This window comes from Amblyomma americanum, chromosome 6 (genome assembly GCF_052857255.1).
Source record: "Amblyomma americanum isolate KBUSLIRL-KWMA chromosome 6, ASM5285725v1, whole genome shotgun sequence".
NCBI classification, from domain to species: Eukaryota; Metazoa; Arthropoda; class Arachnida; order Ixodida; family Ixodidae; genus Amblyomma; species Amblyomma americanum.
Window position 1 is genome coordinate 6632829 of NC_135502.1, and position 11996 is coordinate 6644824.

The window sequence follows — 11996 nt, forward strand, 5'->3', positions numbered from 1 at the left end:
CTGCTGAGAGAATAACCTGGCAGTTTGGGCTTGTTGCTTTGTCATGACAGAAGCGTACCGAGGACCAGAGGGCGTCGATACAAGGAAGCAGCCCTCGAGTGTCCCATTTCAACGCCCTAGGAGGTGTCAGAAGAGTGTTCGCTTGACCGAGGGCTAGCACCCTTCGAGAAAGACAGAGGAAAACTAAAGGCGGGAGAGTTAACCAGTAGGGTGCTTCGGTTGGCTACACTGTACCGAGTAAAGTGAAGAGGGGCGTACAGTAAAAAGAGAGAGAGAGAGAGAAGCGCGTGACAAATGTCGAAGGCCTCTGCTGCAGTGGCCTGAGCACTCTGAGGGCCGCCGAGCGCTGCGGCCTCAATGCAACACAGCACACGTCCTTCGTCGCCAAACACAGGGAGTTCACACAGCGTAGGTGTGCCACCTTGAAGCAAGGCTACTCAACTCAGACTGCCAGCCCCGTGAGGGCGTTACACCTTTAAAAAACATTTACAGCTGAGGGCTTTAATTTCATTGTCTCGTCGTCCTCTGGTGCGCTGTTTCTTCTGTGATACTAAGACAACGAAAGACCACAAAACCGCAGTTTTGCTATTTGTACTCATTTAGAAGGCTGATGAGTGTTTCCGCTACCTCCATTGCGTGCTTTGGAAAAAGACCTAAGAGCTAATGGTGGACACTTAGAAGCTGGGAAAATTCGCCAAGTGTACGGAGGACACCACGTATTTCCGCGCTGCAGATACATTGAAAGAGTCCTCAGTCGCAACAGGGAGTAGGCAGCATGACCTGTTTACAAAATTTCAGTGGCTTAGTTGATTAAAGCTTGACTCACGAAGAGAAAGAGAACAGAGGGCTGCTCAACTGTTGAACTCTGAATGCGGTTAATTTGTAATTGTCTTTTAGCGGCGCTGTAGGTCAGTGCTCTCTGCCTAACCAGCCATAGGCAGACGCGCCTACAAACTGTATGCCTTCCTCGCAAGAGAGCGCCGTTCACTAAAACCCTTGGTCAAAGATGGTACGGCTCCATGGGCCCACATAAACATGCAGGCTCAAGAAAGGAAAGGATGGTTGTTAGTGTTAGCCAAGGAAGGTAAGCGGCAAAGTCTGAAGCGTTTATATTCGATTAGACCCTTTTTTCTTGGAGAAGGCTCTCGAAGGAGCATGGGCTGGTCGAAGTTCCCCGGGTCTCTGAAGGTAGTCCGGAGGAGCCTGGTATGCCAGCACGCTCGAACCATGCGTCCGTTATCCGGCAGCACTCGCTTCGATACACTGATTAATTTATGAGTTCAGGGGCGCTGCACTGTCAGCGCGTCTCAGAGGCCATCAAGAAAGCGGCATCACCAAGCGCTTCGCCGGGACCTGCCATCTTCGCCGCGCGGCGGGGTATAGCCAGCCGAGTTTCCCGCCAACGTCCTCCGACACTCATTAAGGGCTGCGCTTCTTTCTCGTTCTGTCTCTCTCACCCGGAGCCGGGGCACCGTTAGCCAGGCACGTGCCCAGGTGTACCAAGTGCGTAGACGACCTCGCACAATCAGCCTGAGTGGCGGTGCAGGAGCGAAAGGCGTTGAAGGAGACGACACCGAGGAAAGTTTGCATTTATTAGGGACTACGCGTCTTCTTACCGGCTCTTTTCGCTCCACGGCTACGCGGTCTCCATGGCAAACCGAAGGAGGCTAAGCAGGGCTGCATCCTAACGGTTTCGCGCATCGGTTTCTCTCGGCTGCGCCGTGTCATCTCGAAGCTTTGGAGCATGTTCTGAGGGTGGCGGGTTATAGGTAGGCACGGTAGCATTAGCAGCGTTCACAAGTTTAAGCGAACACAAATGGTCATCGAGCTTAGTCTTGACAACAATGACGGGAAGTCGACGATTGCTTACATCTTATGACGTGCATACATCGATTCTCCTTTATACAGTTTTCAGTTCGGTGAAAGAATGTTTTGCAGGTTTTTTTTTTTTCTTGGGGGGGGGGGGGGTGGGCTGAAGCATCTAGTAAAAATAAGCATAATTCTGTTCTGTGTTCTTCAAACACATGTTTTCTTGTGTCTTTAATTTTTGTTTCTTTTTTCCTGCCTACACATAGCTCAGACACGCAATCGTTAAGCGCCGGCGCAGCTTGCAATGGCGCTCGCTCAGGCTATAACAACGGCACACACGCAAGCAACGCACACTACCGGCACTGCCGCAAAATGCGCAGCCACAAGTGCGGAAGTGGAGTGATCCAAGCGACAGGCTGCCGTGAGCACAGCGCGTCTGTCCACACACTTTCGTGACTCGGCACCAGCCTTGTATTTACACAAACTCCTAACCGCTGGTGCCTGAGTTTAGAAGAAAGATTTCGAGAAAGGCCATTTGCCTTCGCTAGCAGAGATGTGAAATCCTCTGCCCCACGTTGCTGACTCCGCAGAGGCCCAGAATAAAGAGGACGCCCTAAAACTGTTATATCATATATAGGCGCAAAATTTTCTTTTGTTCATGGTGCACTTCACACTGTCCTGAACAAACTGCGCTCTGCGTAATAGGAATGGCGAATGAAGCTGGCTCCTCATCTCCCGTACTGCAGCTTATTACTCGTGATTCTTCATCCCAATTAAGAAACGACATTAAGGTCTGCTTGAGTGCATGCTACGTAATACAGCCTTTATTCCTCTACTTATAGGAGTCGCACTAAAGCTCAGGCTGAAGGGTAAGTTTCGTTCAAGAACTACACTATTTCACAACTACAGGAACGACCGAATGAAGCTAATTTTGGTCGCTTTGAGTGCTGCTTATTTCAAAGCTTATTTCAAATCTGACAATTTTGCCTTCTTGCCGCTTTAAAGCAGTGTTCAAGGTTTAACGAGGCTCATAATTACCTTAAACTTGCTTAACGTCCTTCGGCACAGTTATCTGATGAGAAGAGAACGAAACTATTATTTTATAGTTCCTCGTCTAGTGGCAAAGAAAAGGACCATTCTCAATGAAAATGTGTGCAGATCTTCTTTGTGCTAATAATGAAAAAAAGTAAAGACCAGAACCAAGTGAAATTAGAATAAAATCGCTAGACTATCTCGACGTTAGGGCTTAGGCTGACACTCCGGTGTAGATTGACGATTCCGCTTTCTGAATAACATATTCACTTAGAGACTTTTCCCGCTTTGTCTGCCTTAAAACTTAGGCACTCGCTTCCCAGCAGGTGTTGGCTTCGGCAAAGACAGAAGCAGAGAGCGAATTCTGTCCGAAACAATCAGGCCTAACGGAGAGTGGCCCCAGTGGGTGGTCCCAAGTGAATGCTTAAAGAACTGAAATCGAAAGAAAAAAAAAGACTCGAAACTGTGGCAGACGAGGGCGGTAATCTGAAAGACTAGCCACGGGTGACGACAACCTCGGATCAACGATCGTAATCGTTTCGGGGCAGGACGATAACGTACTGAGCGTGCCGAGCAGATTAGGACGAACGTTGTACTTTTCTATTCCTGCGTGGACTAGTCGACGGTAACGACACACATAGGTTTCGTTAGTTCGCACGAACGCCTACGAGCCAGCGGTAGTGGAATGGGAGGTTTCAATTGAATGTGCCTAACCATTAGGGGGGGGGGGGACTTTTTAGGTCAAATAATAGACACAGTGAGCTTCGGCCGCTGCAGGTGCCGCCCCTCACACATCGGCTAGAAAAAAGGAAATGGCCGCATTGTGGTGGTGCGTGCTTTCCGAAACATCAGCTTAGCAAGAGTCTGCTCGCTGAAAGACGCGGTCGTAGCGCAGGAACGGTATGCATATACACAGTTTTCCGTCCTAGCCTCGCAACCGGTTCGTCGGAGCGCGCCTACTGCCTTGCTCTTCTCTGGCATATGCTATCGGTGGTGCGCGCGCCATGTTTTCAGTGTGCCAGCTTGGCGCTTGACGTGTTTGGTCACGTTCTTGCTCTTTCGTGGTTTTATCGCTACGACAGCGAACTCGAGATCCACAGAGAAACATTGCATCGTCTTTTTTTTTTAATTCACATACCCTAAAGGCCCTTTTCAAGAATTACATAGGGGGAGGGGGGGGGGTACAGTTAAAAATAACAATACTCCGCACATAGTTGTACAAGCAAAACGAATCAAAAACCAGAGGCAAAATAGAAAATTTGAAGTTGAGCGTACGCAGGAATGGAGCCTTCCTAATCAGAATTTATTTCAGTTGCAACAACTACCGAAAGCGAAAACAGTTGTAAATGGAAACATGCGAAGCTCATAGCAAGCCGCGCCGGCGCTGTGGTTGCAGGCCTTTTCATCTGCATCGATTTCCCGCGGACGAACAGCAGCGACGGTCTTGAATTGAAATCATTAACACGAAAGATTTCTTGCTTTATTTCTCATCTTGAGACTGCTCGAAACACTTCGCCGGTGGACAGACATAAACACAACGCCAATTTTTCACCTTGGGTACGAACGAAAGGGGATTAACTGTTCCAGTTAAGTTTGAGCCCTTTACGTTTTCAAGCAAAAAAGTTATACCTTGAAATACACTTCTACTCAGGTGAAAGTTGGACGGCGACACATCCGTAGCAAGGCTTATGTGCCGAGAAAAAATGGATGATTGCCTAGCTCTGTTAGGCCAGTATATACGTAGTGAAAACGCGGCTACATCTGGTTCGGAAGAGTTAATATATGAAACCCGCGCATTCACTAGATACGCCTTTATTCATGATTAAAACTTGAGCCGTCGTGGCGAAGTGGTAGCGTCTCCGCCTCACACGCGAAAGGCCTTGGTTCGGTACCCAGCCTCGAGAGAGGTTTTTTTTTTTTATTCAATGAGTGTCCGGAGGTTCCAGCGGCTCCCGCCACCGACCACGTAGTTGGATACGTGGCCGGACACGTGGTGCGCAGCAGCTGCCGGCGGCGCGGCGCTGTGGCTGGTCACGTGGTGTGCAGCAGCTGCCGGCGGCGTGGCGCCGTGGCTGGTCACGTGGTCCGGTGCGAGCACGGCGAAACTGCGAGTTCGTGGCCAATGTAGCTTTCACTACAAAAGAAAAACGTACTACGGGCCGATGGACCAACACTGGCTGGTATGAACACAGTGTCTAATTTGAACGATATTTTTGCGGGCTAAACTCTCTAACGCAACAAGGCGAAGCCACAATAAATATGCCTGGCGTGTTTGCGCGTAACTTTTTATAGTAGCGGTTTTTATCCGAAATTACAGAATCGTACGGTCGCGGTCTTGCCTAACGACGGATAAAGCAACGCATTGGGCGTATGAACGGTACCGCTAGCAATGAATCGGCCGCGTTCGATTCAGCCGCAGTTATGATTGGTGTGAAACAGAAAAGTGAATTCTGAACAGCAAGAGTAATTCGAAGGAACGTATGCACTGAGTGTGGTAATGCGATGAGTCTGCGCAAGCTTCCTCGCGCACACTTTCCATCAGAAACGGAAGACGCAGTGTAGAGCGAGTGTCCATCTCTAAAAATGCCGCAGGCTTGTCGCGCTTTTTCGTCGTGTTGTGTACATATGTTAGAATGGGAAAGAAAAAGAAAGATAAATAAAAGTGCAATCAGAATACACCGCATGTTCGCGCACGTCTTTTCAATTTTTCTGGCGTGAGATACCTTGGTAAACCCTCTATCTACCTCGCTTGTTGATTTCTCGAAGGAACACACGCTGCTCAAGTTAGGTGAGGTGAGTGCAGGAAGAATCCTTACGAAGGCAGTCTTGTCGACTGCAGTGCGCACTGCGCAAACGTTGCCGGCAGCAGTTAGTTTTTGCGTAGGTGCGAGTTTCACTTCAACTTCTTGTTCTCAAGCGGTAATGCATGCGTTGGCGGTATTAGGGCGACCGCGAATGCTGAATAATAGAACGAGAATAATTGCTTTTTTTACATATAAGAATTCAGAAACGCTTTAATAATTCTGCACAGCTTAGAGAGACAGGCGTGCCCACCTCTGGCCATCCAGAAAAGCTACTTAGGCAGCAGCAGATCTCGTGTCTTCACACGCTTCATGTTGTGCACAACACGGTCATAATACTATGAAAAAGAAGAGTGCGAAGACGTAAACGTAAACAATCTCAAAAGACCCTGTACGACGAGAAATTGCGAAAACATTTAGGCACACATCGAACACTTCAATACTTTAGTTCCCAAGAGTGCTAAGATTAATATCTTTACAATCACTGTACTACTTCTAAAAAGGTAAAAAGAAACCGAAAAGAGAGAATGTTTATACACACCAAAACAAAGGCAGCGAAAGGCCCTTTAGTACTGTCGTTATCGACGAAACACCATTCCTGCCTTATAGCCATTTATGAGACGAGTGCTGTGTGATGCGCCGAGTAACAAGATGTAATTTACTGATCTTCGTTTTTCAAAACCTTGAAGTGATGTGAGCACGAAGTTACATAGTTGCATCGTTACAACAGGAAAAACTACAAACAAGCTTCTTGAAGCGAAATGTGCTGCATTACACTCCGTAATATGCAAGGCATAAATCAAGTTTTTGTCCGATACATTCCACCAGAAAGCAAGTGCATGTATAACGAAAATTCTATCTAGGAAACTTATTGTACAGCGAAAGCTGTAAAAATTTTTACAAGCCATTCAGCACAAGCCATTCAGGTGCTAAATCTTCAGCAGTAACGCATTGGGCGCTCACTCACTCAGTCGACGGGAGACAGGGAAAACCGGGAGTGATAGCCACCGCATGGTAAGGCACCGGCCGAGCGGAGCCAGCCGCTGTCGTAGCGAGGAGGACAAGGAGTAAAGGAAAGGCGCCAACCGCGCCGTGGGAGTAGGAGGTGTGACAGAAAGACAAAGAGGTGCCGCGCTTTCCAAGGCTGCGGCGGCTCGCTCGTCACAGAAGCGCGGGAGATGGAGAGGCTAGCGTGGTGGTTGAACGAGGTGGACAGGACCGCTGGATACGGCGGTGCAGCGTACCACCGGCAGCTGCAGCAGCCGCATGAAGCCTGCGGTGATCGCAAGAAGGCATCTGCGGACTGCGTATGTAGTGATTATGAGGAAGGGGATGGGCAATGCCGCGCTTTGGCGAGGTGCGTAGTGGAAACCACGATGGATGCTCGCGAAAAGTGCGCGCCGTCCTGAACATTTGTTATAATAGCGAAACTGCTCTTGGTCCAGGATTTCATGGGACAAGGCGTGGTAACGCGGTCGCGAGGGGCAGAGCAAGCGCCAAGCACAGGTGCAGCGTAGTGGGCTGTGGGAGTGGGAGCCAGGCGCAGGTGGGCGGAGCCAAGGAGAGGAGTCGGCCAATTGGAGAGCGCGTGCCCAACAGATGGTTCGGAGGAGCGCGCATATAAAGGCAAGTGGGCTTGGCGGCCGTTTCTCGAATGTTCGGAAAAGGGGTGCTCGGAAGCGGCCCTCCGGAAGCACCAGCGAGAGTTGGTGCGCCAGCAGGCACGACGTCATCAGGCGAACCCAGAAGCCCACGCGAGGGATACCGAAGCCGTATCCTGAGCTTCGAGCCAGAGAAGCCAAACGCCAGGCAGCTTCGCTGTTAACATCACCGTTCGAGACGTTAAGTCAGTGAAGCTGGGCTAATTTTTTGTTGTTGTAACGCGATAGCCTAAAAGGCTGCGTTGCGCACAATATGACGCGTTGGTGTTGTCGGCGTCGTGAGCGAAAAATCACGGGCATGGCTCTGGCATGTGGTCCCCATAGAGCAACCTAAAATACAGGTGGCCACTTAGGCCACGTGACCTGCGGCGTCATCGCAGCCTGCCCACTGGACAGTGAGGAAACTGCCCACCGTGGCAGGTGACAATCAAATTAATGATTGGACGCTCGGGAAGAGCACCGTGGGCCGCACAAGGCCCACCGCTGAGAGTACCTGCCATCGCAGGGCATTGGTGCATCGCTTAACTGCTGCATTACTGCACCAGGATTGTATGAGTACAGCCATGGATATATGAAGGTAAAGTATAGAATGTCCTTCTGTATATATGGGAATTAACCTATTGCGCTTCCACATCATACTCTTAACGTGCAGCTTGTCTGCTCCAATTTTTATTTTCTTGACCCTGCTCTGAATCTTTTTTGCGCAATCTGTGTATTTATACTCGTGCCGCGGAAACAAATACTTAAGTTGATAGCGCTGCGTCGTTCTCATCCTTTGCCCCACTGTGTGTGCCTCAGATTGCGCTGTTCAATTAATGATGCTTAAAAAATTGTTTCAATTCTTCCATGGTCATGTTATCTGCTAATTTACAGAGCTTTATTGTCAATAAATACGGCATGAAAAAATAATGGGCGATATATATTTTATTGAGGCTTAAATGGTTAGTCGCCAACAACATTCATGTCTCGATTTCTTAAGTGCCAAAAGCCCCCCAAAGTATGCAAGAATCTGAATGTGAGACTGCTGCAGTTTATTGTATTATACAGATGTTTCTCCCTACACTTCCTTAGGCGTACTGTGTTCATTGCTCAATGCCACTGAAGAGTTATCACGCCTATGTTGTTCAGAAAGACACCTAAAATAAGTTTTCAGGGACTGTGGCAGCCACAGTGGACACAAGGAACCGTATCCAAGAAAGTTACCCGAGATGGCGTTCCACATGAAATATCCGGAACACAGTTCTAGTAATAATACGTGGGGCACATTTCCAGCTAAAACCTTGAAAAGAATGTTCCACTTATTTTAAAAATAAGTGGATTCCACTTCCGGCTATGTAGGTGGAACTTTCTTGCAAAGAAAGGTTATGCTACAAAAATGGGTCTGTGGGTGGAACTAGACTAAGAGTGTAACTATGACATCATGACTGCCGAAACCGAGTCTGTCGTGAAGCTATTGAGCAGCCCAGGACAGGGAAATGTGGAGCTCGTAATGGCGCGGATCCCACCGGCAGATTGTGGTTGCTTTTTTTTCTATTTTCTTATGGCTTGTTTTTATTCCAAAAATAATTACACGATTAATTTCCCACTGATAAACCGGAAAATGTTAAAGACAGTTGACTTTCTTCATATATATTACTGTACATGGATCACCGTGCGGTATTCGACGACAAACGCTAAAAATTTATTACTGAATTCTTCTCTCACTTGTTCCGGTTTCAACAGCAGAGCGATGGCTATCAAGTCAAAGGTCAGTGTAGGTCGCCTGAGGCATGAAGAGGACTGCAATATAATCGTTCCTTCTTCCTCGTAATTTCAGCTCTTGAGGTAGGCTCGCTCTAGCGTTCTAGCTCATTAAAACTACGCGTCCGCGATTACACCCGTTTTAATGTATGCCTCATGTGCCTTAAGCTGACCGTTGACGTAATAGCCAGCGCTCGGGTCTTGAACTCGAAACAGGTGAGGAAAGACATTTTATTAGAAATAATTCAGGGGTTGTAGGCGAATGCCATACGGTAACCCACGCATCCTAGTGCCTACAACGAAGAAAACACGCAACAAAATTAGGTGTCTATACTCCTTTAAGATGAAGGTTCGTGGCCTAATTGGTTTTTAGGAAAACAAATCGGGCACTAACTACCCGACTTCTTGGTGCACACCTCGACCGCGCCGTAGTAAAAGAAATAAGAGAGAAAGAGATGCCGGACAGTGGAGGGCTGCGGAAATATTTCGACCACCCGGGGACCTTTAACGTGCAGTGATATCGGCACCGCCGCAAACTTATGACATATCGTCAGCTTTGGAAAATTCTTTGTAGGTTCCTAATGAGCGCTGACGTCTCGCTCCCTATTCAGGCGTTGCGATGTGCGGGTGAAGCACGCGTTTGTCGCGTGTAAAATAAAATTGCAAAATTGTATTTGTTGCAAAGGAAAGACGCGGTCACGTCTGAGTGGACACTTGAGCCGAACCGTGACGGAAGAGATGAAGGAGAAAGAAGGGGCGGGATTTGTAACGCGCGTTGACAAGGCACAGCACACGGGCGCCTCATTCGTTTCCACCCCATCGAAACGTGGCCGCCGCGGTTATGACTGAACCCAGGTGGTAGGACTGTATAGCCGCGCGCTCTAACCACTGAGCTACCGATGTCGAGTAGAAGAGGGCCAGGTGGGCAGAGCAAGGGGGTTAGAAAAGAAAAAACCTGAGAAGCAGGAAAGAGGTAGAATTATGATCTAGAAACAGGAAGTTCGGATGATGAACGCGACGCGTATACCAGCGGCAAGAGATCACAAGCGGTTAGAGGCACAAGACCAAGGAGTTTCAGTGTATAACCGCCTCGCACAAGCCATAGCGAAAGAAGTATTCTACCTTTTTCCTGAACTTTTTAATGTACTGCGCCTTTGTGAAATACTATTTGTGTAAAAAACTCGGCCTAGGACGTAGTAAACGTGAGTGATCACGAGTCATAAAAGGGAAGCAAGAGCATTAGTTGCCCGACACATTCCGTGAGCGGTAAGTTTCGGTATAAGTGAATCGCAGGTTAGTAGCATATCTGTCACTCAATAAAGACACGGTTGCGTTCGTTTTGCCGAGGTATAGTCATAGCTCATACAATTGAATAAAGCAGTAGCAAAACCTTTATCACGCGGTAATACCATCGATATACTTTCAAAGTCACCAGTCGCTGAAAAAGTATTCTTGCTGTTAAACTAGTTCAAACACTGCAAAAATGGAAGCACTAAGCAAGCTGCAGTTCAGATGTCGCAGGGAGAACGTAGGTTCAACGTGAGGTTTTCTGTGAGATTGCTTCAAATCCTCGACCTATGACTCTTTAAACCAATCTTTAGAAAAGGAAGCAGAGGAAAAGGCAAAAGTTTGTGAAAATGGAAACGGCTTAAGTTGCGCCTTTTTTCGTTCTGTTGCGGTCTGAGTAAACCAACCCGCTTAGATTGCAATACCCAGCATTGCGGACTTGCCTTTTGTGGCTTAATGGGCATTCGGGGGGTGCGCAGTGTTGAATAATTGGGTAACTGGGCGTTTCACACTATATACTGATATGACAAGCCGCAAACATTATTACGAAAATAAGTTCGCACTGTTCGAAGGCAATGTTGGGGAAACGATAGCAGCATGCCGTAATCAATCAATATAATCGACTTCGTTGACGATGACGTTGCTAACAAAAAGTCGTGGAAAATGCCCCTACGAAATTGCGAATCGCCACATGCTGTTAGGGCTCAAGTAAAATGATGTCATTTTTATAATCATTTTCCGTAATAAATTATTTTGTGAGCTCTCCTTCGGTTACAGACCGGAATATTTCTAAAGAAATCAATATCTTAAGATGGCTTGTATTATTGCAGTGATGAAGAGGAACGGCGTCATGTGATGTGCGTGCCTTTTTCGAGCTAAACCAATCTGGGCGTTTAACCACGCATCCACCGAACGCTTATTTCTTTTTTTTTTTTTAGTGCGAAAGCACTTCTAGCTGCATTCTTGGCGAAAGCCACTGATTGAGTGAAGCCTCCTGGAGGGTCACGAGACTCGATTTGTAGCGGCTGTAAGAACAGCTGTGAATAGATTTTGCAGTAGTGCTTATGGTTGGCGATGCGATTCCGGCTTATCCTGACACTGTCCATGCCGAAATATGGCACGGACCACCCGAAATATAACCTTGAACTGACCTTGGCCGAATTTAACGAAAATTGAATGGTCGGTTTCTGAGAGGCAGTATGGAACGTCTCCAACGCGGTCCATACATAAATATCGCATGGACCACATGAAATTTGCCCTTGGAATGATCTTGGCCTAATTTGACTGCTGGTGAATATCAGTGTGCTCGGGTGGAAGAGAGGCTTGACCGAATTTTAAAATTGAATTGGCCAACCCGCCGCTGTGGCTCAGTGGTTAGGGCGCTCGGGTACTGAGCCGCAGTTCCTGTGTTCGACCACGACCGCCTTAAAAGAGGTGCCGTAGTGGAGGCCTCCGGAATAATTACGATCACCTGGGGATCTTTAACGTGCACTCACATCGCACAGCACGCGGGTGCATTTGCGTTTCACCTCCATCGAAACGCAAATGCACCCGCGTGCTGTGCGATGTCAGTGCACGTTAAGGATCCCCAGGTGGTCGTAATTATTCCGAGGGCCTCCACTACGGCAACCCTTTTAAGAGCGTTAGCTCTTATTAATCACGTTTC